General features: G+C 56.1%; 1 protein-coding gene across 12 annotated transcripts in view; it reads right to left on the bottom strand.

Annotated features, from left to right (window-relative positions):
• MEF2D (myocyte enhancer factor 2D) overlaps window positions 1-24,037 on the bottom strand; it is a 114,600-nt gene that overhangs the window by 62,441 nt on the left and 28,122 nt on the right. Inside the window, exon 1 of one of the 12 annotated variants that reach the window (XM_054051067.1) lies at window positions 11,611-11,673. The exons of 9 other annotated variants lie outside the window; for them this stretch is intronic. The gene's annotated coding sequence lies outside the window, so the exon portion shown is untranslated. Of the gene's footprint in view, window positions 1-6; window positions 316-8,600; window positions 8,621-11,610; window positions 11,674-24,037 lie in introns of those variants that run through there. 2 more of the 12 variants (XM_054051069.1, XM_054051065.1) reach the window with 2 other exon arrangements.

The following is a 24,037-nucleotide window of genomic DNA, read 5'->3' as shown; positions in this document are numbered from 1 at the left end:
ACCGACCTGCGCGCTCGGATGCCTTCTCTCTAGAAGCACAGCCTGCACGCTTGGCCCAAAGTGGCCCAGAAGGAAACACGGCCGCTAAATCCATCTCACTCGCCACTCAAAGGCGGGAGGTGATCCATGGGGTGAAGCGCAATGGGTGCAGCCAGTCTCGTGCTGGTCATTCAGCTCCCGGTAGCCGTCATCATGCACCGCAGGACACCGTGTCCCCTCTCCAGAACCCGTCCCCTGAAGAGTGCTCTAAGAGCAATAGCACTTTCTCCTACTCAATGCAAGGGAAACTGAGGCACGGAGAGCAGAACCCGGCTCTCCAATCACGCCGCGAGCTCCCGTTCCCAAAGCTGAGCTGCAACCTCACCCCCGGCGCCTGCAACAGAGCGATGAATTGTGCTCGGCTTTCCGGCGTCCTCAGCCTCTGCTCCAACCACAACCCAGCCTTCCTCTCCCCGGCTGCCTCCCCTCCCACGGCCAGCTCATTTCCTGACATTACAAAATTCAGCCTGAACAAAGCCAAACCGAGGAGCGCGTGGCTCTGGCTGGGGCTGCGCCTTCCCCTCGTGCCCAAGGAACCACGCGGAGAGGAGCCACACTACGCCACCTCAAAAAAAGATGGGGTACAAGCAGCTTTCCAGCCTCTCAAGAGCACCAATTTTCATAGAATCACAGAACACTTTGGGTTGGAAGGGACCTTAAAGATCATCCAGTTCCACCTCCTGCCATGGGCAGGGACACCTCCCACTGGCTCAGGGGCTCCAAACCCCATCCAACCTGGCCTGGAACCCCTCCAGGGATGGGATCTGGGGGTTCTGGTGGACGTCAAGTGAGAATCATGGAGCTATGAGATGGTTTGGGTTGGAAGGGACCTCAAAGCCCATCCAGTCCCACCCCTGCCATGGGCAGGGACACCTCCCACTGGCTCAGCCTGGAGAAGAGAAGGCTCTGAGGAGACCTTAGAGTGACCTTCCAGTGCCTGAAGGGGCTCCAGGAAAGCTGCAGAGGGGCTGTTCATAAAGGCTGTGGGGATGGGATGAGGGGGAACGGGGATAAACTGGAGAGAGGCAGATTTAGGAAGAATTTCTTCACCATGAGAGTGGTGAGACCCTGGCCCAGGTTTCCCAGGGAAGCTGTGTTGGCAACCAGGCAGGGGTTGGAACTGGATAATCTTTAAGGTCCCTTCCAACCCAAACTATTCTATGATTCCCTGATTCTCTCCAGCACTGTGGCTCCAGGGTTGTTCCACGCCCTTTGGACCGAGGGATAGATCCAGCACCAGTCAACTCCATTCCCCATTTTCAAGGAATCAATAGGTTGGAAAAGACTTTTGAGATCATCAAGTCCCACCAACCTGTCCATTACTGAACCATCCCTGAGCACTTCATCTACCCGGCTTTTAAACCCATCCAGAGATGGGGACTCCACCACCTCCCTGCGCAGCCGTTCCAGTGCCTGAGAACCCTTTTGGTGAAGAACTTTTGCCTGATGTTCCAACCTAAACCTGCCCTGGTGCAACTTGAGGCCATTTCCTCTCATCCCATCACTTCAGAGCACCCACTTCGCTCCAACCTCCTTTCTGGCAGCTGGAAACAGGGATGAAGTCCCCCTTCAACCTCCTTTTCTCCAGGCTGAACAGCCCCAGGTCCCTCAGCCGCTCCTCATAACAGGTGTTCTCCAGCCCCTCAATGTAATGAGGGGAAACATAGAATGGTTTGGTTTGGAAGGGACCTCAAAGCCCATCCAGTGCCACCCCTGCCATGGGCAGGGACACCTCCCACTGGATCAGGGGCTCCAAACCCCATCCAACCTGGCCTGGAACCCCTCCAGGGATGGGGCACCACCACTGCTCTGGGCACCCTGGGCCCTTTTGCAGCATCTTGATGTGGTCCAAAGGAGCAAAAAGGTCACCATCGCACCCACTGCAGCACGGTGAGAGCAGGACCGGCTGAAAGGCCCTACGCAGTCCGCAGGTCCCATCCCCGCGGTACCACCCGGGAGAGAAAAGCTGCTGAGGAAAAGGGGCAAGAACCGCGTTCTCAAGATGTTCTGCTCTTCTATAAGCTGAGGAAACAGAAATTATGTCGGGGAAGGCTGGAGGCAGCCCAGGCGAGCGAATTCCCCTTTCTAAGTGGAAAAAAAGGAGGGGAGGAAAAGGGGGAAAGAGAAGAATATCTTTTTGTCCAGCTACAGAACTGCTGAGTAGACACTAAAACTGTTCCTGTTTGAAAACCAAAGCTTCGGTTTCGCCGGGTGACGAACCAAAACACTTCGGGGCGGGATGTGCTGTGAGAGCAGCAGGAAAAGCTCCCCAGTGTGGGGGGACCCCAGGGGTTTAATAGATGTAGTTGGGCTGGTGCAGCCCGGGGTGACCGGTGGAGCTGCTCCATCCTGCCTGGAGGGACCGTGGGGGATGCACAGGGACGGCTCCCGGGATTCAGGGTGCTCATGGAATGGCTTGGAAGGGACCTCAAAGCTCATCCAGTCCCACCCCTGCCATGGGCAGGGACACCTCCCGCTGGCTCAGGGGCTCCAAACCCCATCCAACCTGGCCTGGAACCCCTCCAGGGATGGGGCACCACCACCGCTCTGGGCACCCTGGGCCAGGGCCTCCCCACCCTCATCATGAAGAATTTATTCCTAAGATTCCATGTCAATCTCCTCTCTTTCAGCTCAAAACCACTCCCCCTCGTCCTCTCCCTGCACTCCCTGATCCAGAGCCCCTCTCCAGCTTTCTTGGAGCCCCTTTCAACACCAGAAGCTGCTCTAAGGTCTCCTCGGAGCCTTCTCTCCTCCAGGCTGAACAACCCCAACTCTCTCAGCCTGTCCTCCTACAGGAGGTGCTCCAGCCCTTGGATCATCTCCGTGTCCTCTGGACCAAATATACCCCCAAATCTCTCTATCTCCATATAGAATCATAGAATAGTTTGGGTTGGAAGGGACCTCAAAGATCATCCAGTTCCAACCCTCCTGCCACGGGCAGGGACACCTCTCACTGGATCAGGCTGCCCAAGGCCCATCCAACCTGGGGATATATCGATATACAACCCCAAATATATACATCCTCATAGATATACACCCCCAAATTTCGCACCCTCGTATCTATATAAGCCCCCAACTACACCCGATGTCCATGTAATACCCCAAAATCATCGCCTTGAGCCAGCAGGTCTCCGGCAAAGCCCATCCTCGCTGTGTGCAGAAGGCTGGAAGACGCTAAACGACTCAAACGAGCTCCCAGCCCCATTATCAGATCCATCAGCAGCCAATTAAGCCACCAGCGGGAGCTCGAGGAGGTAGGAAAGCATCGCTTGGTGTGTCAGCGTTCCCAGGGTATCCTACGAGACCACCGCCATGGGGATGGCTGAGAACATGGTGAGAACATCAAGGGCGCAAATTGTCCACTCCAGGTCTCCTCCAGGATGAAGCAGAATCAAAGAGGCCAAGAGGGAGGCGCAGATTGCGGAGAGGAAGAGCAGACGACCACAATCTCTCCTTCCCCTTTTTTCATGTTTCCTCTAGCAACGGGCTCGGAGCCACAAACATTTGGATGCCAAACCTGAACTTCCTCACCATGGGCTCCTGACCCGGCGCGCTGCTCCTCTACCAGGTGCTCACAGACCTCTCCCTCCAATCTGGGGGGATCCCAGACTCCAATTCCTGGGGCTTTGCCACAGCTGGTTGAGGATTCCTGGCACCGGCAAGGATCAGCCCCAGCATTAGCCAAAAAAAATAACAAACCCAACTTTCTCCGTTTCTCCAGCCCACAAAATTAAAGCATCCCAACCCTGGTCCTGCCTCCAGCTTGCACCAGCCACTGGGAATATCTCCAGGGCTTAATTAGCCCTGATGAGGCTTTTACATTTGGGTTTCCTCTGGCTTGCCACCAGGAGGTGGGAAAGGACAAACTGGGAGAGATCTCACTCCAGGCAAGAGCGTGAAGAAGGATAAGCTGGTGGTTAAACACTGAGAATTGCACGTCCCAACATCCTACACCCCAGTCCCACCACGAGCACAGAGACAGGAGCTGCAGAAAGGGAGAAGGGAGGAAGGAATCCACCTCCAGCAGCAAGAGACGGAGGAAGGAATCCACCTCCAACAGCAAGAGACGGAGGAAGGAATCCACCTCCAGCAGCAAGAGACGGAGGAAGGAATCCACCTCCAGCAGCAGGAGATGCTCGATTGCACAAGAGCAATGGCATAAGCCAACCATGACAAGGACATGTTCATGCCATGGAGAAGGTGCATCCACCACCAGTGCTCCTGCAGCACCCACAAAGGGATGAGCTGAGGGCTGATCTCATCTCAATTTCTCCTCTTTCAACTGAAAAACATTCCTCCTCATCCTGTCCCTGCACTCTCTGATCAAGATCCTCTCCTGGGCTTTCCTGGGTTCCCTTTCCATCCTGGAAGCTGCTCTAAGGATCTCCCCAGAACCTTCTCTTCTCCAGGCTGAACATCCCCCAACTCTCCGAGCCTGTCCTTGTACGGGAGATGCTCCAGCCCTTGGATCACCTCCGTGGTCTCCTCTGGCCTCCTCTAAGGAAGGGTCCCAGCAGGGACTCCTTGCCCAAATTCAGCCCCTGGCGTGGTGCCGGATGGCCGCTCTCCATCCCCGCCGAGCTGTGCTCCAGGAAAGGTCACGGCAGCCAAGCGCGGCACAGCCACTGCCGCAGGTGTTACGACAGCAGCCACCAGCTCTGCCAGGATTTGGGGGACACGGAGGGGGTGCTGGGGGGACGGTGCATGTGTGTGTTGTGACCGTTGGAGCCACCGAGTTTCGCTCTCGCTGGTTGAGTTCCCCCTTGGGTGGCAAAGATGCAGAACCGAAACCTCCAGCTGGAGGAACGCGGGCAAGGGGGGGCGGCCAGGAGGGTTGGGACCACGCGGCATTCAGAGCAAAGCCAGCACCGTGCCACGTCGGTGACCACGAGATGACAGGGGGACTGGGGGAAGCATGGGATGATGGATGGACACCCTACATCTGACCTCCTGGCACAGCTGGGACACCCATCTCCTCGCACATCTGGTGGGGGCAAAATCATAGAACCATAGAATAGTTTGGGTTGGAAGAGACCTTAAAGATCATCCAGTCCCACCCCTGCCATGGGCAGGGACACCTCCCACTGGATCAGGTGCTCCAAGCCCCATCCAACCTGGCCTGGAACCCCTCCAGGGATGGGGCAGCCACCACTGCTCTGGGCAACCTGGGCCAGGGCCTCCCCACCCTCATCATCAAGAATTTCTTCCTAATGTCTGATCTAAATCCCTTCCAATTTATAACCATTCCCTCCCATCCTTTCATTTCATGCTTTCCTGGAGCCCCTTTCAGCGCTGGAAGCTGCTCTAAGGTCTCCCCACAGACTTCTCTTCCCCAGGCTGAACAACCCCAACTCTCTCAGCCTGTCCTCATACAGGAGGTTCTCCAGCCCTCGGATCATCTCCGTGGCCTCCTCTGGATTCATTCCAACAGCTCCATGTCCTCCCTGTGCTGAGGACTCCAGAACTGGACTCAGGGCTCCAGGTGGGTCTCACAGAGTGGAGCAGAGGGGCAGAATCCCCTCCCTCCCTGCTGGTCCCACTGCTCCGGATGCAGCCCAGGACATGGGGGGGTTCTTTGGGGGAATGTGGGAATGCCTCCAGCTTGGGGAGGTCCCCAAGGGAGCTGCAGCACTCGTCCCCTTCCCTGGAACCGATCCAGAATTGGTGCCCCCACGGCTACCAACATCACAACCACCCAACGCAGCCCCAGCTCTGCCGGGTAGGTCCAAACTCCAAGGGCAGCGGACGAGGCGTGGCGAGCCAAGGTCACGGGCTGAGCCACGCAGGAGGGAGGAGGGGGGAAAATCATCATCATTAAGGGCTAAACCCATGCCCTTCTCCGCCAGCCACAAGTCCCCGAGATGCCGCGCACCGTGGCAGCCTCCTGGGGGGCTCGAGCCGCTGAGCCTGCGTCCTCTCCCCATGGAAACCAAACAAACGTGCTTGCCCAATTCCCAACCCTCCCGTTCACCCATCTCCTCGCTCTGACAACCAGCAGCAGGCCCTGAGCCACCTCCCAGCTGTCATCCAGTGACAGCAGAAGGGTGGCAGAGGACTTTCTCAGGGTGCAGAATGAGGGAGGGAATACAAAGGGAAGAGTTTGGGACTCACCGGGAAGGGAGGACCAGGCAAAACTCTGTGTGTCCCTCAATGCTGTCCCGCACCCTGGAGATGGGACAGTCACCGTGCCAGAAAAGCCAAACCCTTGACGGAATCATAGAATCATAGAATGGTTTGGGTTGGAAGACTTCAAAGCCCATCCAGTCCCACCCCTGCCATGGGCAGGGACACCTCCCACTGGATCAGGGGCTCCAAACCCCATCCAACCTGGCCTGGAACCCCTCCAGGAATGGGGCAGCCACCACTGCTCCGGGTAACCTGGGCCAGGGCCTCCCCACCCTCACAGGAGAACATTTCTTCCTAAGATCTCATCTCAATCTCCCCTCTTTCAGCTCAAAACCATCCTCTGAGCCTCTTTGCTGATCCAGACCGCTTCATTCTCTCCCAAGCAAGAGGAGAGCCAGAGTAGGATGGAGAACATCAGATGCCATGCCCAAAGCCCATAAATTACAGCAGGGAAAAGAGTCGCATTTGCCCTATATTTCTTATCTGCTTGGAAATTGCGCCGCTTTCCCAGCTGCAAAGGCAGTTCTGTTCCCAAGAATTTCAGCAAAGCCATGACCTCTTTCCAGGATCGTACAGTATACGGTGGCGGGGAGCCAGGGCTAATTATAGGCACAGGAAAAAGGGGAGAGAAGCATTTGGAAAAGCTCTACCTTCCCAGCAACGAGGAGGAGGGCGGCAAGGCCACGGCCGAGCCCCGTGGTGGAGCACCCCAATGGGTTGTGAAACAAAGGGATAAAGCACTCCCAGACATCACTATTCCCCTTTTCTGGAAGGATAATCCCCAACATAAGGATACGGAGTGAGTCCAGAGGAGGCCACGGAGATGATCCGAGGGCTGGAGCACCTCCCGTACGGGGACAGGCTGAGAGAGTTGGGGTTGTTCAGCCTGGAGAAGAGAAGGCTCCGAGGAGACCTTAGAGCAGCTTCCAGTATGGAAAGTCGCTCCAGAAAAGCATGGAATGCAAGGATGGGAGGGAATGGTTATAAATTGGAAGGGATTTAGATCAGACATTAGGAAGAAATTCTTGATGATGAGAGTGGGGAGGCCCTGGCCCAGGTTGCCCAGAGCAGTGGTGATGCCCCATCCCTGGAGGGGTTCCAGACCGGGTTGGATGGGGTTTGGAGCCCCTGATCCAGTGGGAGGTGTCCCTGCCCATGGCAGGGGTGGAACTGGATGGGCTTTGAGGTCCCTTCCAATCCAACTCAACCCAACCCATTCCATGATTCTACGCTAAAAATCAGTGCAAAGCACGGTTCACGCTGCTCCCTGACTCCAACGTGCTCTGGTATGGAGGTGGAGCGGGACCCACCGCTGCTCCAGCACAGGCTGAGCATCAGCTCCAGCTGCCAAAATAAATGCAACAAGAACCAAAGCTGTTCGGCCCCACGATGGGAATCTGAGCATTTAGAATTCCCCACAGAGCCCCTTTCTCCTGTAGCCAAGAGATACCATGAGCCCTTCACCGTGCCCCGGTAGCTGCTAAAAAGCACAACCCACAACGATGCTCAGCGACCTGAAGGCAAATAAACGCGCATTAAACTTTAAACACCGGCAGAAGCTCAGAGCAAACCACGTGCAATCACAGAATCAGAGAAACATGGAATGGTTTAGGTTGGAAGGAACCTCAAAGCCCATCCAGTGCCACCCCTGCCATGGGCAGGGACACCTCCCACTGGCTCAGGGGCTCCAAACCCCATCCAACCTGGCCTGGAACCCCTCCAAGGATGGGGCACCACCACTGCTCTGGGCACCCCGGGCCAGGGGCTCCCCACCATCACAATAAAACATTTCTCCTTAAGAAATCCATCTCAATCTCTCCTCTTGCAGCTGAAAACTGTTCCTCCTCATCCCATCCCTGCCCTCCCTGATCCAGAGCCCCTCCCCAGCTTTCCTGGAGCCCCTTTCAGCACTGGAAGGTCACTCTAAGGTCTCCACAGAGCCTTCTCTTCTCCAGTCTGAACAACACCAACTCTCTCAGCCTGTCCTCGTACAGGAGGTTCTCCAGCCCTTGGATCATCTCCGTGGCCTCCTCTGGACTCACTCCAACAGCTCCGTGTCCTTCCAGTGCTGAGGACTCCAGAACTGGACTCAGGGCTCCAGGTTGAGTCTCACAGAGTGGAGCAGAGGGGCAGAATCCCCTCCCTCTCTGCTGGTCCCTCTGCTCTGGACGCAGCTCAGGACACGATTGGCAACGTTGGAGCCTGCTGGTTCCTTTCCACCTGGTGGGCAACAGCAGAGGAGTCACTTCCCTTCTCCCAACTCCATAGCACCCGGCACGTGGAAGCACACGAGGACACGTTAACCACCGAGACCTCCCAGCAAAGACGATGGACAAGAAAGCACTAAAACAAGCAGCAAATTTTTATCCCCCGCGCTCCTCTTCGGAGCCACGTTTCTCCCTCAAACCAAAAACCAGGGAAGATAAAAATCCCACCTAATATATTTTTCCAAAGGCCGGGAACAAAAAGCTTGTCGCAATGCTTTTCTTTTTCCATCGAAGCAAACAGCGTCTCAACTCCGGTTGCTCGCTTATCCCCCCCCGTCTGCTCGCTTCCTTGTTTGCCTGCGCATGTGGGAACGTGTGGGTGTGCGGGTTTTGGTTTGCTCTTTGCAATCGCTCTGCAGCCCGGCTCCAATGCCTCGCACGGCGAGCGTGCTCAGCCCCGCTCCATCATCCAACCAGATAGGCTTTCACCCCCCTCTTGCCTTTAGATTCCCACTCTCCTTCTCCAAAGCGGCTCCCGAAAAAAACCCCAAGGTCTGCAGCTGTCCTGAGCTGCTGCAGAGCTGCCATCACCCACCCGCCCCGATAAGGTCTCTGCCTACGGGGAAGGATGCAAAAGCTGAGGAGCACGAGACAGGACGCCGGCTCCAGCCTCCCAGCGGGAAAGCGGCTGCTCGCTAAGGGCAGGAATCTGCTCCAGCACGCTGAGTCCAAGCGATGCCCTTTTTAAGGCTCCTGAGGCAGTGGGAAGGGGGATAAACGCACATCGAGCTCACCCTCCTCCTGCCGTGCCGTCCGGGGTCACCTCCTGCGAGCTCGCTGGAGAACCCCAGCTGTTAAAACCTCACCCGTGGCACCCAGGATGCTGCAGTGACCGCGTTCCGAAACGCTCCCAAGGAAGACTGAGCCTCAGTGCAAACACGAATCGCCTCTATTTCGCATTACAGACCCCGTTCCCCGGCACTGACGCCCTAAGTGGGCGCACCCAGCGCTGGAGAAGCAGAAACCACGTCCCTACAGCCCACAGCACCCACTCCTGCTGTCACCCAGTCCCCTTCCAGCATCCAAAATTCCAGTGGGGGTGGGATGGAGCAGCAGGAACCCAACCCCACAGAGCAAAATCCACCTCACCTTGGCACCCAGCACATCCCGGCGGAGCACGCGGCAGCGACGGCACAACCCATTGCCACCCCGGCTCTGCAGGCGATGCCGCCACGCGCGGCTCTAAGCCCTAACGGGATAACAAGCTCACAATGAGATCCTAATGAAGGATTAGCGAAATACAGTTTAAAGAGATTAAAGGCTGGGTGCAGCCCTGAAACTTTGTTATTTATTTCATTTCCGAGAGCCTGGCCGAGGTGAGACTGGAATTCCAGCCCCTGCCAACGCAGAATGCGCTGGCATTCGCCACCAGCGATGGTTTTGAGGGGCTGCAAAAAAGGATGGAGGAACACAAAAATCCCCCACTCCCGGTGCTTTAAAAGCGAGCCAGAGGGAGGTTTTCATCTCCCTCCTCCTCCATCAGTCCCTTCCCAGCTGCATCCCAGCTGCAGCGCAGGGATGATGCTCTCGGTCAGGTTCCTAATGACTGTTGATGTTCTCCGCCCGGAGCCTTCCAAGGAGCCCCAGGGAAGCAGGTACTCCACTCTCATTCAGGGAAAGTTATTAATATTAATTTCTTGGCTCTCCCCAACCAGAAGAAGAAATCAGCCCTGAGCTCCCGGCGCGACTGCCAGCCCCACGTGCTCCGAAAGGTCAGGAGTCTGGTTCGCCCCCAAATCAACCGGCGAGGCTTTAAAATAGAAAGCAACACATCTGGGATTGCTTTTAGGGGGGCTTTTGGACCACTCTTTGGTTTTTTTTCCTTGCAACCACAAACACCCGGAACTTTTGCCTCCTGAAAGAAAAAAAAAGGCAATGCGATTCTCACCCCATCAAAGAAATCATCACAGAGTTGGGGATTTGCTAAACCAGGTTCAAGACTGAGAACGCCCAAGAGCAAACGGGCAAGCGAGGTGGGTGCTGAGCACCCAGGGCTCATCCCGAGCCCAGCCCGGATTTTAAGCCGAGTCGCCCAAAGCCACAAAGGGAGGTGGGGAGGAGATCTGACAAACATCCCTGTCGAGAGGCTACAAAACAAATCAAATGAAGATGTTTGGAGCTGCTCCAGATGTTTACTTGTGACGCACAGGGAGGTATAAATAATTATCCAGTAGGAATTTGGTTCGCAGGCAGCTCGCCTTTATCTAATCAGATCTCAGCCCCGGCTTCCCTCCTGCTTAAAAAGTCTTGAGAAAACCAGATGCGGAATAAAAAAAACTCACTGTGGGCACCAGTTTAATCCCATTAAGCACCGGGTACTCAGAGCAGAGCCACCAGGGCTCAGAGCTCAGCTAAGGCACAGCGCTAAGAGGGAGGATTTTCCCTCAGGCAGAGCTGAAGAGCTGAACCCTCACACCCTGCCCTGTGCACAGCATCCGTGGGGGCAGGATTTGGCCGTGGCATCAGCCCGATCGCTCCACGGTGGCCACAAGGAGCTCACTGGCCTCTCTTACTTGTAAAAAACCCACTGCTTAAAATACACGCTGCAAACAAAACCCTCCCTTGTCCGGCTGCGCGGAACCCACCGACGATTTTGGAGCCCGGACGCTGCAATTACCTAAAAATAAACGGACCACAAACCCTGAGACGCTGAATGGCAGAGAGGGATGGAGATGGCAGGGCTGGAGCCTGACTAGTGGAGGGACCACAGCACCATGGTCGCAGTATTACCAAGAAGCCCAGGCTGAAGTGGTCCCATGCAACCAAAGAATCGGTAGAAAAAAGGCTTAAATAGCTAAAAAAACCCACCTGAGCTGAGTTTTCTTGGGTTTTAGCATCACCAACCCCACCTGAGCTGAGTTTTCTTGGGTTTTAGCATCACCAACCCCACCTGAGCTGAGTTTTCTTGGGTTTTAACATCACCAACCCCACCTGAGCTGAGTTTAACTGTTTTTCAGCATCACCTACCCCACCTGAGCTGAGTTTTCCAGCTTTTTAGCACCACTTTCCCCACCACGGCTGCCGAGGGGGCTGTGAGGGGCGCTGACACCCCCTATGAGCAGCACCCATGGTACTCCCTAAACCCAACCAACCAACCCAACCCAACCCAACCCAACCCAACCCAACCCACCGCAGGCGAAGCCACCGAAGGCTCCAAAGAGCAGTGTTGGAAACTTACTGCAGCGAATCGGCCGCTCAGCTCCAGTTCCTTGTCCCTACTGGTGGGAAAGTCTATAAATCTCTAATAAAGAGGAAAAAAATCCCCTCCTATTTTATTCCTTCTCTCTCTCTCCTCCCTGCTCCAAAAGATTGCGAAACCGAGAGGGCAGCCAGGGCTTGGATCTGCAGCATTTCTGAGTTCCTACGGAGTCTGGGCTCTCTGCCACCAGCAACAGCGGCTCTGGGGGTGTGGAAAAAGGGAGGAAAGAGAAAAAAAAAAAAGAAGGAGAAGAAGAAGTGGAGAGAAAAAGAAAATTAGGAAAAAAAGAAGTCCTGTTTATTTTGGGGGATGAGAGGGAAAACTTGCAATGCACAAAGCAGGGGGCAGGGAACGGGGGTCCGTGGAATGGTTTGGGTTGGAAGAGACCTCAAAGCCCATCCAGTCCCACCCCTGCCATGGGCAGGGACACCTCCCACTGGCTCAGGGGCTCCAAACCCCATCCAACCTGGCCTGGAACCCCTCCAGGGATGGGGCAGCCACCGCTGCTCTGGGCAACCTGGGCCAGGGCCTCCCCACCCTCACAGCAAAACATTTCTTCCTAAAATCCCATCTCAATCTCCTCTCTTGCAGCTCAAAACCATTCCCCCTCATTCTCTCCCTGCCCTCCCCGATTCAGAGCTCCTCCCCAGCTTTCCTGGAGCCCCTTTCAGCACTGGAAGCTGCTCTAAGGTCTCCTCAGAGCTGTCTCTTCTCCAGGCTGAACAACCCCAACTCTCTCAGCCTGTCCTCCTACAAGAGGTGCTCCAGCCCTTGGATCATCTCCAGGGCCTCCTCTGGACATGTCCTACACATCCTTCCTGTGCTGAGGACTCCAGAACTGCACCCCTGCAGAGAACCATAGAATCCTTAGGTTGGGAAAGACCTTTGAGATCATCAAGTCCAACCGTACCCGTCCACTACTCAACCATCTCCCTCTGCAGACACCTCGTGAAAAGACTTTTTGCTTAAAAAGCCTGGATTTGGAGTGGGAATCGCGAGCTCACAGAGGATGGTTTCTTGCAGTGATCTCCTAGGCAGGGAGTGAGACCGGAGCTGCTCCGAGGAGCACCCATGGGTGCTAACGGTGCCTCTGCCCTCGTCACGGCGCAGGGAATTACAGAAGGCAAGCTGGAAGAAGATTCTGCTCCCGCCGTGACCCAGATTCCCCTCCAGTCTGATCCCTCACTGAAGTCATAATCCTTGGAGAGCTTCTGGTCCTCTTCTTCTTTTTTTTTTTCTTTTAAAATACATCCCTGTGCGTTGCCGTGGCGACAAGGGTGATGCTATAATTTCAGCATTTTAGACTCCAGCGCAAGAACAGGAGGGAGAAGAAGGTTGAAATACGGACGAGCTGCGCTGATGAGGGGTTTAGAGGAATAGAATTAAATAAGAAAGAACCAAGGTGGCTCCTTGGCTTCGTTAGCAGCTGCGGGAGGAGTGGGGTTGGAGAGATGCAGGGAACACGGATCGGATCCTGCCCTGGGCCAAAGATCTGCTCTTGGCTTCCTCAGGTGTGGATGCTCCGGACTCCACAGGGTTTTGGAAGATGCAACCTGCCACCCTGCCCAGGACAAGCCCTGAACTCCCAAGCAGCCCTTGAAGCATCTGAGGCAGCCTCAAGAAGGAATATCCTACTTTGGGCCAGGAACATCCTCCTCTGGGGCCAGGAACACCCACTTGAGGGGCAGAAACATCCCATTTTGGGGACCAGAAACACCCATTTTGGGGACCAGAAACATCTTGTTTGGAGGGACCAAAATCAACCCATTTTGGGGCAGGAGCACTCCGTTCTGGAGCTAAGAGTATCCCATTTTTTGGGCTACAAACACCCTACGTTTGAGCCAGGAGCACCCCACTTTGAGTCCAGAAACATCTTAGGCTTGATATAAGGAAGAATTCCTTCACCATGAGAGTGGTGAGACCCTGGCACAGGTTGCCCAGGGAAGTTGTGGATGTCTCGAGGGGTTCCAGGCCAGGTTGGATGGGACTTGGAGCCTCTGATCCAGTGGGAGGTGTCCCTGCCCATGGCAGAGAGTTGGAACTGGATGGGCTTTAAGGTCTCTTCCAACCCAAACTCTCCTATGATAAAATGATCTCACTTGAGGGCCAGAACCACCCATCTTTGCCTGGAGCACCTCATTTGAGGTCACCCTTAGCTCTGCCCACCCCAGCTCAGCCCCCATCCAGCAGCAAACCCCACGAATTTAGCAAAGCGGCAGCTCCAAAAGAGCTGCTCAGCCCTTTTTCACTGTTATTTTCCATCACCTTTCCTTTCCACCACGCTTTGCCCACGGCAGATCCCGGTCACATCCCACCTCCAACGGAATGTGGGAGTCCGCGAGCCCCTGTCCGCCTCTCGATGGAGAAAAACCAACTCCCGCTCGGTGTTTTTCCAAGGCCACGAGATACCTCTGGGTGCTCTTAGCACCACGCTGTCATGGTTTGGCCTTGGGCTGCTGTCAGAGAGTTTTCATCCTGGAAGGTGACACCACAGGAGGGAAAAAACAGAGCCCCAAGGGATGAACCAGAGCCCTGAGGGCTTCACCTCCCCCAAATCCCAGGAGCTTCAAACCCTCCTGCAGCACAGGAATAGGAAAATTGCACAAGCAGAAGCCAAACCAGTTCTAAGCCCATTTCCATCCCCCTCTCCGCCCCACTGCGCCCCATCGCCAGGCACTGAACCAGCACCGGCTGTGATTAAAAGTTTCCGAAAGGCAAATAAAAATAAGATTGTACACAAACACCCTTCCCCAAACACGGCCCAACGGCCCGTGGAGACGCTCACGGGGTCCCAAAGGAAGCCAGAAAGCCTCAAGGGATGCCTCGCCCCACGCCACGCTCGCCCACGTGGGCTTCCAGCAAGCGGGGAGGTGAGAAAAGGGTGAATCGCTCCGGTGCTCAGCACCCGGCACAGCACGAGAAAGACCCCAATGGTGAACACACGCAATGGGTTGGGTTGGAAGGGACCTCAAAGCCCATCCAGTCCCATCCCTGCCATGGACAGGGACACCTCCCACTGGCTCAGGGGCTCCAAAGCCCCATCCAACCTGGCCTGGAACCCCTCCAGGGATGGGGCAGCCACCACTGCTCTGGGCAACCTCAGCTCCCCACCCTCACAGCAAAACATTTCTTCCAAAGATCTCATCTCAATCTCCCCTCTTTCAGCTCAAAACCATTCCCCCTCATCCCATCTCTACACCCCCTGAGCAAGAGCGCCTCTCCAGCTTTGGAAGATGTGGAAATCACCACCAGCCCTGTGCTGGAACCACAGTGCCTGGACCCAGCTCAGAAAGGAGGACAGGAACGGGTTCCTTGGAGGACAGCACAACGCTGGGATAAAAGGGTCTCCCTAGGCCTATAAATGCTTTAAAAAAAACAAAAAAAACCACAGCACATCATTGCAAAAAGCCAGGTTGGATGGGATTTGGAGCCCCTGAGCCAGTGGGAGGTGTCCCTGCCCATGGCAGAGGGTGGGACTGGATGGGCTTTGAGGTCCCTTCCAACCCAAACCATTCTATGATTGCAAAACCAGGGAATCTTCATGTGGGGCAGTGGATTCATGTGTGGGATCATGGGATCTCACGCCGGGGCTCACAACCCCTCTGGGTGCAACACCCCATCTTCGCCAGGCTGGGCTCAAACCTTTAGAAATGCTTCGTAACCTCAAGGGAGAAGCAAAATTCATAGTATTTTATCTCAGCTCCCAAACCACCATCGCCTTCAGCAACCAACCTGGCCCGCTGCGCCCCACCAGGGCTGCTTTTAGCAGCGCTCTGAGCTCCAGATTTAACCTCCAAGGTATTTCTTTTTGAGAAGCTAAACCCGAAAGCTGTATTTGCATGATAAAAAGACCCCCGGTTGCTTCGTACATGTGTAGCATCGCGGGGAGAAGGCATGCAAAGCAGCCCTCCTCCCTTGCCGAGCAGAAGGCGTTGAAGGTCACCCCAAGCGGATGCTGAGCTCACGGTGGCTGGTCCTCTCGGCTGGAAAGGACGAGACAAGAACATCTTTCCTGACGGGAAAAGCATCTTCCCGACCTTCCCACTTCCATCTCATCCAGCTGGAGCAGCCTTCTCCGGCGCAAAGGCAGGCGTGAAATTCTGCTTTGCTGAAGCAACACGCTCGCGTCTGGCCTTAAACCTCAAAGCTCAGAGGGCAATTAACAGGTTTTTTCCAGGCTCTCTTGATTTGCAACCAGAGCCGAGCTCACCATTTCCTCTCCTGGGTGCCAGCAGCCGGCCGGAGCGCGGCCACGCGGCTTTGTCCCCCTCGGGAGTCGGAGGAGCCTGGGTTTTGGGAGGGCACAACGGGTGCCGTAGCTCAGGGAGCCTTTTCCCAAGAGGAAGGAGACCTTGGCCCAAAGGTGGCTCCAGGAGACCTTGGCCCAGAGGTGGCTCCAGGAGACCTTGGCCCAGAGGTGGCTCCAGGATGAGCACCCAGAACCTCACCCAGCTCCGATCCTCATCCTCCCGCCAGAGCAGGTCGAAGATACAGCAGCTCCACGCTCTCCCATCCGTTGGCACCCATCGCCGTGCCCTGCCCAAGGCTCAACCCAGCACCGACGTCATCGTTTTGGGACAAAGTCCCTTTGCAAGCCAGCACCTCCCAACTCGCCGCCTCCTCCTTATCTCCCACTGTGCTACTACCAACTCCCTTTTTGCCCCATAGCTCAACCAAAAACCCCCCTTTTGATCATCTCAAACCCCAAAAAGCCTCCAAAAAAACAGATGCTCGCCTCTCCCTCCAGCAATAAAATGCCAGGATTGATGGAAAGAGCACGAAGCAGCATCCCAGCCACCAGCTGCCGCGGGAAGAGGCTTGGCTGCCTTCACCACCAGCATCTTGCTCCAACCATTTGTTCTGCTTCTATTTTAGAAGGCGCCGGGGCTGGGGCGCTACGCGGCTCCCAACCTCCCCATCGCCGAGCGAGGCAACAGATTTCATGCAAAGAGGTAGCGCCGGCTCCGCTCCCCGTCTTGGCATCGGCATCCGCGCGAGGCTGGGGATATTTTTGAACAAGTGAGTCGAGAGGTGCTAGTTTTCCCGGCGGCTCGTTGCCGGCGCGTGGGAAGGACGGCCGTGCCGAGTCAAGGAAGGTTGGAGACGGATCCAGGATTGAGCCCTCTGTTTGACATCCAGAACAGAGAATGGGTTGGATTGGAAGGGACCTCAAAGCCCATCCAGTCTCACCTCCTGCCATGGGAAGGGACACCTCCCACTGGTTGGATCATCCAACCTGGCCTTGAACTCCAGGGATGGAGTAACCACCACTGCTCTGGGCAACCTGGACCAGGGCCTCCCCACCCTCACAGCAAAACATTTCTCCCTGAGATCTCATCTCAATCTCCCCTTTTTCAGCTTAAAACCATCATCCCATCCCTGCGCTCCCCAACCAAGAGCCCCTCTGCAGCTTTCTTGGAGCCCCTTCAGGCACTGGAAGGTCACTCTAAGGTCCAACAGCTCCATCTCCTTCTTATGTTGGAGATTCCAGAACTGAACACAGTACACCAGGTGGTGTCTCATGAGAATGGAGCAGAGGAGAATCCCCAACCTGCTCGCCACGGAGATGGGACATTCAGTCCCCCAAAGTGGCACAGACTGAGACGTCTACGCTCGCTGAGGAAGCATCACCCAAGGGATGAGGCTGGAGAGCAGCCTGGCTTCTGCTGCACCCTCACAGCCCTGAGCCCTTCCCAGAAGGCCACGCACAGGTCCGTGCACCCAGAGGAGAGCCTGGCACGGGCACGCCGTCCGCGCAGTCCTGAGCACTGCTCCTCACTGGAAAACCAGACCAAGAACTGCCCCAAGCCCCGATCCGAGCAAGCCCTGCCTTCACCCAACTCTTCCACCCCAGTTCCCAGCTATCAACGTCAACTTGCTGTCCTTTCTTGATGGCAGAGCCAAATCTCCAGGGAGCATAGAATCATCGAATGGTTTGGAAGGGACCTTAAAGATCATCCAATTCCACCTCCTGCCATGGGCAGGGACACCTCCCATGGGATCAGGGGCTCCAAGCCCCATCCAACCTGGCCTTGAAGCCCTCCAGGGATGAGGACATGGTTTATCCCCCAGGATAACCACACCTGGAGGTACCTCCTCGCCTCCACCATGACGTCCTCACCAGAAAAGACACTCAGTGCCGCATGCAAACGCTCTGCCTTCCCCTACGTTTCTTCCACCAAGCTGTCAGCTGGTCCAAGCGCCACGTGCCGGGATCTGCATCCAACAGTGCAGGCACCTCGGCCAGCAGATGCTGCCGAATTCAAAGGTCCATTCGGAATGATTTTAAAGGGTAAAATCCTCCCCTGCTCTGCTTGGCAGGAAGAAGGAGCCGGCTGGAAGCACCAGACTCCAGCAACACAGGGTTTCCAACGAGCTCCATGTTCTCCAGCCACTCCAACCAGCCCAGCAGCATCAGGGTCCCCTCCCGGACACGGTGATGCAGAGCCCAACGATGCCGCGGGTGCCGCAGAACACCGCGCCCCGAGGACAACCACGGTCCTCAACCATCTGTTCTGGGATGAGATGGGTTGTTCCTCCCAAGGCTGAAAGCTCGCTCGCACGCTGGCAGGAAGCCTGCAGGTACGGGCTCCACGGGGACATCTATCACGATAGGTGGACAGCTCAGATCGCACCTACGGTTACACAACCACTCAGCCCCTCTCTGGCTCCAGACTGCCTCAAGATTGCTAAAAAAACACCCATCCCTTTGCAGCCCTGAGTTTTCCAGAAGGTCCACTCCCATGGAGGCCACAAGGAGTGCCCAAACCAGGTCTTGGCCATTCACCACCACAGCCCTTAATCCCAGTGGTTTATCTCCTGCTTCCAGGAGAAGGTGAGGAGCCCAGGTTGCCCAGAGCAGCAGTGGTGCTGCCCCATCCCTGGAGGGATTCCAGGCCAGGTTGGATGGGGCTTGGAGCCCCTGATCCAGTGGGAGGTGTCCCTGCCCATGGCAGGGGTGGGACTGGATGGGCTTTGAGGTCCCTTCCAACCCAACCCATTCCCCGCTTCCATAAGATGTTCACAGCACAGCCCACCGGAGCCTGGGGGCTGAGGGACAGAATCTGCTCCTGCTTCGGCACCACGTCCACCACTCCACCACCACACCCCGCGGTTCCACCACCACGTCCCCCAGTTCCTGTTTGGCCTTGGGGAGAATTTCAGGTTTTACAACCACAAAATTCCAGTCTGAAACGCAGAAACGCTGCCAATTTTTGCTAAACAAAAGTCTCTCATCCAAGTTATTTCATCGTTTAACCCTGATGCAGCAGGTTTTAAGCCAATTCTGTCTTTCCAGCCCCCAAAATCTTGAGCCCCGTCACCGACGCTGTGAACATTTTCCATTCCCTATTGCTTTTTTGAGGAAACCCAAAGCAAACCAACCTGACCCCACTTATTTTCCCCACCTGCACAACCCAGGCTGCGTTCCTGGGTATTTGTTTTGGCAATTTTTCCTTGAAGTCCTCCAATAATTGGAAAGGAAAAAGTCTTTTAAGGAAAAAAAAAAAAGAAGTTTCACCTTCAAAATAAGGGAAAGAAAAAGAGATGGAGCAAAGTCACATTGTTCTGAAAGGCACTTTCATTTAAAAGGGAAGATGAAAACTTTCAAGAAGGGCTATTTATAACCGCTGCTTATAGTCATCAATAACACCTCCCGCCCCACAGCTCCACTGCATCTCCTGGGCAGGTTCCACTCTGCTGCCAGCGCCCAGCACCCTGCCGGATCCGGCCCCAAGGCGATGCCGAGCCCTGCTGCTGCAGGAGGAGGAGGAGGAGGAGGAGGAGGAAGAATCTCTCTACTGCCTTCCCAGAGAAGCCTACAAGAGCCCTTTGGTTGGAGGACCAAAACCGCTTCCCAAACCTCTTTATGATTTTGGGGGCTGGATCATAGAATCACAGAATAGTTTGGGTTGGAAGAGACCTGAAAGCCCATCCAGTTGCAACACTCCTGCCATGGGCAGGGACACCTCCCACTGGATCAGGTGCCCAAGGCCCATCCAACCTGGCCTGGAACCCCTCCAGGGATGGGGCAGCTACAACTTCCCTGGACATGTTCCAGTGTCTCACCACCCTCAGGGTGAAGAAATTCTTCCTCATGTCCAGTCTAAATCTTACCCTCTCCAGTTTATCCCCGTTCCCCCTCGTCCCATCCCCACAAGTCCTTATGAACAGCCCCTCCCCAGCTTTCCTGGAGCCCCTTCAGGTACTGGAAGGTCACTCTAAGGTCTCCTCAGAGCCTTCTCCTCTCCAGGCTGAACAACCCCAACTCTCTCAGCCTGTCCCCGTACGGGAGGTGCTCCAGCCCTCAGATCATCCTTGGAGCCTCCTCTGGACCCGTTCCAACAGCTCCATCTCTTTCTTCTGTTGAGGATTCCAGAACTGGACCCAATCCTCCCGATGAGGTCTCCCCAGAGAGGAGCAGAGGGGCAGAATCCCCTCCCTCCCTGCTGGCCGCGCTTCTCTGGATGCAGCCCAGGACACGGTTGGTTTCTGGGCTGGGAGCGCACATTGTGGCTCACGTGGAGCTTCTCATGGAGCAGCACCCCAAGTCCTTCTCCTCAGGGCTGATCTCAATCATGTCATGCCCCACAGTGTACTGAAATGAAGGATTGCCCCGATTTAAGGAAAATTAAAGAAAATCAGGTGTCACAGCTTTGCTTCCGAAAAAAAGCCGATGCGGCTGCAGCAGGAGGTTCCACCCGGACCCACCACCCACAACCCAAACAGCCTGGTGGGCGATCAGGAGGCACCAAATGCTTGCTGGAAGCTGTTTGGAGTTCTAGAAGGTGAACCAATCCCTCCTCCTCTTCCTCCCTGTCCAGAAATAGGTCATTTAATCACCACCTTTCCATCCCCAACCCAACACTGAGTCAAGGCAGGCGGCGCAATCACCTCAACCCCGCGTCGGAGCAGCCCAAAGGCACCACAGGATGGCTTTGACCTTGAGATGTCCGTGCCGGCGGGACTCGGACGTTGGGGCAATGTCAGCACGGATGGCAAGGACTCAGCTCCCTCCTTCTGGAGCTCAATTAGCACAGGTCAATTAAAGCAGGGAGGGTCGGGATGGTGGGTGCTGCTGAGCTCCTGTGGGCACAGCCACCGGGCACGGCCACGCGCCGGCTCCGGGAAAACCAAAGGCTAATTGCACGTTGGGAAATAATAAGTATGCTGCTCCAGCACGGAACGGCTTCAGGACGGGACATCGTGGTGGCCACAGCCTGACACGTCGCAGCGTGGGCACTATCCTGTCCTACCAGCTCATCCTCACCGCATGCGCCAACACAGCCACCCCAGCACCGTTCCTGCCGATTTCAGCTTCGCTTTCGGCACCCAAAGGAGCAGCGGCACCGTTCGCCCATTCCTGCAGTTAAATGCGGGTACTGCGACACCACTCAGCCTTGGGAAAGGGTCCCGGCGGCTGTTCCAGCATCGCAGCGCTCATCCGCAGTTGGGGCACCTCACCCCGACACCACCACCTGCGCCTCACCTCACCCACACCCATCTCCCTGTTTTTATAGCGGGGAAGAGAATCGCTCCGGAGAGAGCGGAGAATTAGGGGGTGGCCACCGCCTCCCCCTCCCCACAGCCTCGGTGCAAACCATGCAAAACCAAGCTGAGCTTCCCAAAAAAAACCCTCTTTCCATGCAGTTCGGAGGCTCCTTCCCCCCTATCTTTTAGCCGCTATTTAAAAGAAGCCAAAGTCCACCCCCCCCCAAAATAAAGCCATTTTTAACAAATCCTCGCCCCGCGAGGGCAGTTTTTTTACCATTTTAAAGGATGGAAGCCCTTATCCGTTGTTCCAGCAGCGAGGAACTGCAGCAGGGAGACACCGGGAGCGAGGGGAAAGGAGAAATTAAAGGAAAACCACAAGCCAAGCGACCGGGAGTGCGAGATAAAAAGCGACAGATCTGGGGAGGTAGAGCTGCTGGCAGGCAGGCGGCCAGATCCATCTTGAAAGCAAAAGCAAACTGCTGCTCAAACAAGGCAGAGGGAAAAAAAACCTAGAGGTCTTCCGGCACTGCCTGAGCTCGGATCAAACACAATGAGGAGCAAATATCAGCTTTATATTGAAAGCTGCGCTAATCAGAGGGGAAAAAATAAAAGAAGGAAGGAAAATAATTTCAAAACCCACCCTGAGAGGCGAAGGGATGGGAAAGGAATAAATACCATCGCTGGGAGGTGAGGGTGGATGCGTCCTAGAGTTCGGCCGTCACCCGAAGGCAAGCGTGGCCGGGGGCACGCGGCTCCCACCCTCGGCACGGCCGCGGGTTTCGGTGCCTCCCGTCCCTCCTCGCCGTCCCTGCTCTGACTCACTTGATTTTGGCTCAGCAGCAAAGCCGGACCTTCCCAGCGGCACGACTGTCATTTGTAATAGAGTCACCTCAGAGAACTCGGGACGGTTCAGCCTCCGGGAACTGCCAAAAGAGCTTGGAAAAGAAGGAAGAGTCCCTGGCCCCGGGAACTCGCCCTCCGAACAGACGGGACGGCTACGAGGATATATTTTCAGCTCTGTTTGCAGGTGGGGAAGTCCAATCCAGCATCCACACGGCAGCCCCCGCGCTCCCTCGCGCCACCTCTGCGTGGGTGTTAATGGGATTTAACGGGATGCTGCCTGTTCCCAAGCCTCGGGCGCTGCCCGGCCAGGGCAGGCTCCGCACGGCATCCCTGCCGGCACCGGGATGCGACAAAGCACGGTGATGCCAGCAACACGCAGCCCTTTCCACCTTCCCCATCCATTCCCAACCAAACCACCAGGACCCCGCAAATCCATCGTGGTGGGGGACACCAAGCAGCATCCCACGGCAAGTCCCTTCCCAAGCGATGCTGGCCGACCCTGGGAAGCATTCTAGCTTGGAAAAGAAGAGGGAAAAGCGATTTCTGCCCCTTATGGTTGATGGATTTTAGGTTTCTCTGAGTCGCCCGGGGTCAAAGTGGCAGAGTCTATAACTGAGCCCAAGCAAACCCTCCCGGTCCTTCGGGATGAGCTCAGCAGCATCACCCCTCACCCCTGGCTTTCACCCTTCCTCTGTGAGCCAAGGACCTGCGAGAAGAGCATCACCAGCTCCTCGCCAGGCAGCTGCCAGCACCGTTCCGCGGCACGCGCCGGAGCCGTGGCAGCTGGGTCGTGCTTCCATACTTTTCATCCCGACACTTTGGGCTTTGTTCTCCTTCGCACAAAGCCGCCGTTGCGCTGGCCTGGCAGCACAGAGGGACCTCGGAGTGGATGTGGTTTATGACCATATTTAGGCTCTGTTACGTTGCCAGAGTCGCAGTAAAGGGCTGCGGCGTTAAATGAGAATCAGACCCCACTTGTTTCACTTGGCAGCCTGGGAAAAATCCACCCTGGGTGACTCCGGCAAAGTCCACGGGCCGGGAGAAAATAGCAACAGCCCTTTCCAGCTCCGTTGGTTGCACTTCCAAAGCTGAGAGCTCCACAACAGTGAGGAGGAGGGGGGGATTAAACCCATTAAACACCGCGAGCAACGCCAAAGCGTGGAGAAGCAAAGGGACTTGCCCAAGGTCACCCGCTGACAATGCCGGCACTTCCCAAGGTCCCCCAGCAGGATGGAGCACACGCAAGGACACGAGCACGAGGAGCCCCCGCGCTGGGTCATGCTGGGAAGGAGTGGAAGGGCTGAGCCACCACATGCAGGAGTTTATGTCCCTTTGACACCAGCGTGGTAAATCCCTGCCGTGGCGCAGGCGACGGTGCTTTTCCATCCTGCTGGCAGCACCGGCGAAACCCGAGCGGTGGCCCCTGCTGCTCTTGGGGACATCGGCCACCTGCTCCGAGCGGAGCGCAAGTGCGGATGCCACAGCCCGGCAAAGCCCTGACAACTGCAGGGGCTGAAGGGCAAGGATGGGGGAGGAGGAAAGGAGAAGCCAAGAGGCCCATCCAGAGGTCCGTGACCTTCAGGAGCCCACGGGCAGCAATGCCGAGGGCAGAGCAGATCAGCTCCCTGCGCTCTCAAGGGATGCAGCCCAGGTTGGAGCCCCAGCACGGAATCAGCACAAGGTTGGAAAAAACCCCACCTTACTCACACCCCAAATCCACAGCCCTTCTCCTGGACGAGGGGACGATGCGGCAGCCACGCGCCGAGTCCAGCACAGCCCCGTCGGCAGCGAGGATTCCATCCGGCTCTGCTGGGGCAGGGGTTTAAGAGCACCCACCTTGGCAGGGCAACACCAGCCCAAAAATCCACGTGGGGCAACGCACTGGAGGACAGCAGGCTCTGGGGGAGCAGGATCAGGCCCTTCGCAGTAGGGAGAGCAGGCAGAGGCGGTTTGCCAAAGCACGGTGCTGGGGGAATTCACACCAGCTGCGTTCCACGGACCAGCATCCGCATCCCTGCCCAGATCCACGGACCAGCATCCGCATCCTTGCCCAGATCCATGGACCAGCATC

The sequence above is a fragment of the Cuculus canorus genome, chromosome 28, assembly GCF_017976375.1.
Source record: "Cuculus canorus isolate bCucCan1 chromosome 28, bCucCan1.pri, whole genome shotgun sequence".
NCBI lineage: Eukaryota > Metazoa > Chordata > Aves > Cuculiformes > Cuculidae > Cuculus > Cuculus canorus.
The sequence above is the reverse complement of the archived record's forward strand: the minus strand, read 5'-3'. Positions and strand labels throughout refer to the sequence as shown.